Raw genomic sequence first — 7,997 nt, 5'->3', positions numbered from 1 at the left:
TTGGGGAAGGGGTCGGCCGGCGGTGGCGTGCGGCGGCCGGACTCGGGCGGCGCGGCTCCGTGCGGGAGGAGGAGAGGCCGCGGGCGGGCCGTCGGCTGGGCTCGGCCCAGTCGGCGCGGGCGCGTTTGTTTGTTTTTTTTAAAAAAAAAATAAGTTCCGCGGAAAATATTGTGTAGCAAAATAAATAAAAATCAGAAAAATAAGAAATAAATTTTCCCCGTCTTGTTAGAAAATCTAGAATAGGGTGAACATTTTTATAAATCAAAAATAAATATTTTGAAAACATGCATATTTTTAAATGCAATAAAAATTGCAAATAAAATCCAATTAAATTCCAATAATGATTTTTAACATTTTCCTCCAGTATTTCAATGTTTTGGAGAAGTCATATTTTCTCCTCTCGTTTATTTAATATTGAAATGTTTTTTCGGAGAGAAAAATAATTAAAACTCCCAATCCTCGTTTGAAAAATCAAATAAGAAAATTTGAGAAAAATCCCCAACTCTCTCCGAGGGTCCTTGAGTTGCTTAGGATTTATCGAGGATTTGTCAAAATGCAACAAAACATGATATGCAAATGATGATCTATGTATAACATTCCAAATTGAAAATTTGGGATGTTACAAACCTACCCCCCTTAAGATGAATCTCGCCCTCGAGATTCGGGTTGGCTAGAAAACAGGTGGGAGTGGTTTTTCCGTAGATCTTCCTCTCGCTCCCAGGTGGCCTCATCTTCTGTGTGGTGACTCCATTGGACTTTGCAAAACTTGATAACCTTGCTGCGGGTAACTCGGTTGGCATACTCGAGAATCTTAACGGGTTTCTCCTCATAAGTCAAATCACTTTCCAACTGAATCGCTTCCAGTGGCACAGTATCTCTCAGTGGTATCTCAGCCATCTCTGCGTGGCACTTCTTCAACTGCGAAACATGAAATACATCATGTACTCCAGACAATCCTTCGGGCAATTCCAGCTTGTAGGCAACTTCTCCCATACGTTCCAACACTCTGTATGGTCCGATAAAACGGGGCGCTAACTTTCCCTTAACTCCAAAGCGCTTTACTCCTCGAAGTGGTGATACTCGAAGATACACTCTATCTCCGACTTCGTGAACTGTCTCCTTGCGTTTAGAATCAGCATAACTCTTCTGCCTGGACTGGGCTACCTTGAGCCTATCGCGAATCAACTTTACTTTCTGTTCAGACTCCTTAATCAAATCTGGTCCAAACAACTGACGATCTCCAACTTCGTCCCATAACAACGGTGTTCTACACCTCCTTCCATACAAAGCTTCGAAAGGGGCCATCTTCAAACTGGTTTGATAACTGTTGTTATATGAAAACTCTGCATATGGCAAATTGTCGTCCCAACTAGATCCATAATCTAGCGCACATGCTCTCAACATGTCCTCCAAAATCTGGTTGACTCTCTCGGTCTGTCCATCTGTCTGCGGGTGAAATGCTGTACTAAATTCCAGCCTGGTTCCCAATGTTTCATGTAGCTGCTTCCAAAACTTCGAGGTAAATTGGGTTCCTCTGTCTGATACAATGGTCCTCGGAACTCCATGCAAACATACTATCCTGGTCATGTATATCTTTGCCAGCTTAGCACTGGTGTAAGTGGTCTTCACTGGAATGAAATGAGCCACTTTCGTCAAACGGTCGACTACAACCCATATCGAGTCATAGCCTGTACGAGTCCTGGGTAATCCTGTGATAAAATCCATGCCTATTTTATCCCACTTCCATTCGGGTATCGGCAATGGCTGTAGCAATCCTGCTGGCTTCTGATGCTCTGCCTTCACTCTCTGACATACATCACAAACTGCTACAAACTCCGCAATATCCTTCTTCATTCCGGTCCACCAGAAAGTATTCTTCAAATCCAATACATCTTGGTATTCCCTGGGTGAATCGAGTACGGTGAATCATGGGCTTCTTGCAAAATCAACTTCCTGATCTCCGGATCATTTGGCACATATACGCGGTCCTCGAACCATAAGGTATCGTGCTCATCCTCACGAAATCCCTTGGCTTTTCCTTTGCTCATCTTCTCCTTTATCTCTTCAATCTCCTTGTCTGTCTTCTGAGCTTCTCTGATCCTTTCCATCAAGGTAGATTGGATCTCCAATGTCGCTAAATAGCCTCTAGGGACTATTTCCAAACATAGCTCGCGTAGGTCCTCGGCTAACTCTTGAGGTAACTCTCCTTTCATGAGGGTGTTGACATGACTCTTGCGGCTCAACGCGTCTGCTACTACGTTAGCCTTTCCAGGGTGATAATGCAATCTCATATCATAGTCTTTGATGAGCTCCAACCATCTCCTCTGTCTGAGGTTTAACTCCTTCTGCGTGAAAATGTACTTCAAACTCTTGTGATCCGTGTACACCTCACAATGGTTTCCGATGAGAAAATGTCTCCATGTCTGCAATGCATGCACCACGGCTGCTAATTCCAAATCATGCGTAGCATAATTCTTTTCATGGGGTTTAAGTTGTCATGAAGCATACGAAACAACTCTTCCTTCCTGCATAAGCACTGCTCCAAGTCCTCGACGAGAAGCGTCGCAATAAAATTCATAGTCCTTGCGTTGATCTGGCAGAATCAACACTGGTGATGTAACCAATCGTTTCTTCAACTCTTGGAAACTAGCTTCACATTCCTCAGTCCAATTGAATTTGGTGTCCTTCTTCAATAGCTCAGTCATGGGCTTAGCAATCCTTGAGAAATTCTCGATAAATCTCCGGTAATATCCTGCAAGTCCAAGAAAACTCCGGATTTCTCCAACTGTCGTGGGTGATTCCCAACTGGTCACTGTGTCAACCTTGGCAGGGTCTACTGCTATTCCTTCTCCAGAAATAACATGTCCAAGGAATCCAACTTCCTTCAACCAAAATTCACATTTGCTGAACTTGGCATATAACTGATGTTCTCTGAGCTTCTCAAGTACCAATCGTAAATGCTCCTCATGCTCTTCTTCATCCTTGGAAAAGATTAAAATATCATCAATGAACACCACAACGAACTTATCCAAAAACTCCATAAACACTTTGTTCATCAGGTTCATGAAATAGGCCGGTGCGTTAGTCAGTCCAAATGACATAACGGTATACTCATACAATCCATATCTGGTGGTAAATGCTGTCTTGGGTATATCCTGCTCTCGAATCTTTAACTGATGGTATCCTGATCATAGATCGATCTTGGAAAATACTCTAGCTCCTTGCAGGCGGTCAAACAAATCATTGATCATCGGCAGTGGGTACTTGTTTTTGATGGTTACTTCATTCAATCCTCGGTAATCAACAACCATCCTTAGTGATCCATCTTTCTTCTCTACTAGAAGTACCGATGATCCCCAAGGTGACGAACTTGGGCGAATATAGCCTTTATCCAGTAACTCCTTGATCTGCTTCTTAATTTCCTCCAAATACTTTGCGGGCATCCTGTACGGTCTCTTAGATATTGGCCCTGTGCCTGGCAAAAGTTCAATCAAAAACTCAATGTCTCTATCTGGTGGCATGCCTGGCAACTCTTCTGGAAATACATCCGGATAATCCTTCACCACTAGTACTTTCTCCTGTACAACTCCTGATAAGGAATTCACTTGAGTCCTCTTCGGCATGTGCCTGGATACATACTTGATCCTTTTTCCTTCCGGGGTGGTAAGCAAAATTGTCTTGCTGGCACAATCGATGTTTCCTCCATACAACGATAGCCAATCCATTCCCAAAATCACATCCAAACCTTGCGATTCCAAAACAATGAGGTCAGAGGGGAAAACATGCCTTCCAATGGCCAACGGTATCTGAAAACATCCTTGGGTGGCCATATACTCTGCTCCTGGCGAGGTTACTAACATGGGGCTTTTGAGAACTTGGGTGGACATCTTAAACTTGTTTACGAATCCCCTTGATATGTATGAATGCGATGCACCAGTATCGAAAAGAACAGTTGCAGTAAATGACTTAACCAAAAACTTACCTATTACTGCATCAGGCTGAGCTTCAATCTTCTCCACGCTCACGTGGTTCACATGTCCTTTGTTGAACGGGTTCGGCTTCTTCCCAGAGCTTCCATTGCCATTTCCATTTTGGGCTTGGGACAATCGGTAGCGTAATGTCCCGTCTTCTGGCACTTGAAACAGGTAATGTGACTTAGATCTCTCTTGGTTGGGGTAGATGGGTTGGTGCGGTTCTGTCCGTTTCCTCCACCATTCCCATTACCATTCTTGGAGCCATTATGGTGGTGCGAACTACCTCCTCCATGGGTATGCTGAAACTGTCCTCCCGGCTTCGGGGTAAATCGTGGCTTCTGCTGGGCTCCAGAATTGTACTTCCCTTGTCCATACTTCCTCTTGCGGTTTTCAATCTGCTGTTGCTTCCCTTCAATCATGAGAGCTCTATCTACCAGCTCCTGGTAGTTGTTGAAAGTTGCTACCATCAACTGCATACTCAGTTCATCATTCAATCCTTCCAGAAACTTCTCCTGCTTGGCAGCATCCGTAGCAACGTCATCTGGTGCATAACGTGCTAACTTACTGAAATCCTCCACATACTGGCCTACGGTGCGTCCTCCTTGGCGTAGGTTGCGAAACTCACGCTTCTTCATAGCCATAGCTCCTGCTGAAACATGAGCTGTACGGAAAGCTTGCTGAAACTGGTCCCATGTGACAGTGTCAATAGGGTGCGTGGCTGTATAATTCTCCCACCATGATGCTGCGGGTCCATCAAGCTGATGTGCGGCAAAACGCACTCTTTCCGCATCTGTGCATCCTGCAGTGGTCAACTCCCTTCCAACTTTGCGGAGCCAATCATCTGCGACAATCGGCTCGGTGCTACTGGAAAACACCGGCGGGTTTAGCCTTAAGAAACGGGCTAGGTGATCAACAGGTGGTGGTGGCGGTGGGTTGTTGTTGTTGTTGCCTTGGTTCAGAACTAACACTTGCATCAGGGCATTCTGTTGCTGAATCAACTGGGTGATCTCTGGCGGGAAAACAATTCCGGTGTCGCGTCTCGGAGGCATCTGATAGGTTTAGAAAAGATGAGATTTAAGAATAGAATGAGGTCTAGAGAGAAAACACTACCCATATGCTCATGAGACAAATTCAATCAATATCACTCAATCAATCCAAACAAGGCAAAACAATCGTTCTAACTAGCGTTACAAAGTGCTTGAGCTATACTACTAAATGGGGGAAAAACTACTACTGATATGGTAGTCTACTAACATTTCTGATCCGTTGAAGACTCCATGATGTCTGCTCCAGCTTCATCAATCCATTCGTCTTCACTTGGTTCCGAGTCGGTGTCGTCGATGATGATGTAGTTATCCGGACAAGTGCATTCGTCGACTACTGCTTTTGGCACTGGATTTCCCACGAATGCTCCAATCTTATTCTCCAGGTCGTCAATCTTCCCGACTAGTGCGTTGATTTCCTGCAAATAATCTTCGCGGGTAGCCTTGAGTTCTTCTTGGAGTTCCTTGATCTTCGTGAATGCCTTCTTCAGTTCTTCCTTGTCCGTGCATATCTGATTCTCCTGGCGTCGAATATGTTGGTTCTGCTCCTGGATGAAAGCTGCAATTGATCCATCCTTCTTGGTCTTGATCATCTCCCATTGCGCGTCTCGACGTCCACAAATCTGATAAATCGTACCCTTAAGCTCCTGGTGATAGACTTCTCCAATGCGTCCCATGGCTATATGTGCGGCCATGCTCTTCCCTAAACTCCAAGTTGGTGCTTCGAAAACCAATCTCATGGCACTAAACATCCTTCCTGGAATGATAACTTGAATCTTCCAGCTCTCCTCTTCAGGTAAGGTGGTGTTGTAGGTTCCGGTGACGCTTGGTATTCCTATGTTCAAGTACTTGGTGACTTCCTTCAAGTGTCGTCCAAACGGTGTGTCTTCATCTGGTTGCATGAACTTGCTCCTTGCATTCGCCATTCCTAAAAGAGTAGAAAGTGGAGAGGGGTCAGAAATGAGAAGAGAGAAGCTTTCTAGGGCTTAAGCTTAGTGGTCGTGTCCTATAGTCAGCGTGTGCTCTGATACCAACTTTGTAGCGACCAGACCTCAAATGGCCTGTGCTGCTGTGCACCAGTGTCATCCCTGGATCAGTAATGCTGACACGCACAGTACAAATGGAGGATTTATAACAGAGTAGCAATCACACACTTATTACATCGAATATCTCCGAAGATATTAAGTATAATAAACATGGCTTAAGGCCATCTAATAACGATAACAGCGGAAGACTTGGAAGAAGTGAGTCCATCAACTCCAGCGGCATCACTGAGTATAAGACCACGACCTAAGGCACCTTACTCGTCGTCTGAAAAGTCTGCAACATGAAACGTTGTAGCCCGAAACGGGTCAGCGCATAGAATATGCTGGCAAAGTAACACATAGAGAGCAATGAACAATAGTAATGCTATACTATATGCATATATGGCTGGTGGAAAGGCTCTATGGTTACAGTTTTGCGAAAAGCCAATTTTATCCTACATCAAAGGAATAAATTTTATTTAACTATCATGGTGGTTGAAACATTGAGAAGGTACCTCCAACTCAATCCCAATTAAGTGTCATCATAAACCCAACAAAATTAATTATAAGTATCACGGTGATGAGATTCAAATGATAATCCAGATACCAGATACTCAAGTTGTCCATAACCGGGGACACGGCTAATCATGATCAGTTTGTACACTCTGCAAAGGTTTGTGCACTTTTCCCCACAAGACTCGATCGCCTCCGCTTGATTCTCGCACTGCATGATGTTTGAGAAACGGATGACCGAGACACAGTCTTTCAGATACAATCACTCTCTACTCTGGATGGACCGGTACACCTACTTTCCCCTACATCTACTAGTCCACCTCTTCAAGAGATCCTGTAACCTACTCAGCTATGCTAGAGCCCATAATAGCTTGTGGCTGCACACGGAAGTTTCTAGCATGAATAATCTTATGATCCCTTTGAGCCTGGGTGGCGGACCTTATACAAACAGACAACACTGGGTTCTCCAGGTGCCTCAATCCACCCAGATGTGAGTTTTAGTTGCCACCTTAAGTTGAACCATTATTAAACATCTCACATCTGTCATGAATATCTCTCAAACCCAATCCACGTCTACGAGCATAGCATGGCAATATAATAGCAACATAGAAGTAACTCCCAAGGGTTTGATAAATAAAACGGGTAATAGGTACTACCTCAACTACTTCCCAATACCCACAGTTTGATTAGATCCTAACAATGCAATGTGTTTGAGGAAAACAGATCTAATGCAATAAAACTGGGTATGAACGGGGTATGATCAAAGTGTTACTTGCCTTGCTGATGATCCGCAAAACCTAGCGAGTCGAAGTAACAAGCGGCACACTCCGGGTACTCTATCGCAAACAAACAAGCATACAATCAGTACTCAACTAATGCACAGGTAAAACTCGAATGAAAGATCCAACCAGAAAGTTCAACTTAAGAACTCCGGTTTGCAAAAAGAATCAACTCGAAAGAAGCAACGAAAGTCAAACGGCGAAAGAAAGAAATTTCGTTTGCTAATCTGGATCTAGGTCAAATTTTACTGTAGCAAAAACTTGTTTGAGTAGGTTAAACGGAAAGAGAATTTCGAGACGAAACTCTAGGCGCTTGAATCGCCTGATTCCGATAAACGAGCGAAAAGTTAAACAGGTTCGAAAATTCGATCAGAAATCGAATCTGAGAAAACAACGAGAAAATCCGACGTAAAAGAAAAACGGACGAACAGTTAAATAACGGACGTTCGTTAACAGAGAAAAACCGACGAACGCATTCGTTAAAACAAACGGTTCGGGGAACGCTCGCGAAATAAGAAAACCGAAAAAAAACCGATCTAGGGTTTTTTTTTAACAAAAGGTTTTTTTTTACAGAAAACCGGTCAACACGAGACGGGGCAGCGGCAGTACCTCGTCGGGGCTCCGGCGAGGCTCCGGCGGGGTGCGGGGCTCGGGCGGCGAGGT

Source organism: Triticum aestivum, chromosome 4D, assembly GCF_018294505.1.
Source record: "Triticum aestivum cultivar Chinese Spring chromosome 4D, IWGSC CS RefSeq v2.1, whole genome shotgun sequence".
Lineage (NCBI taxonomy): Eukaryota > Viridiplantae > Streptophyta > Magnoliopsida > Poales > Poaceae > Triticum > Triticum aestivum.
Note: the sequence above shows the minus strand (reverse complement) of the source record.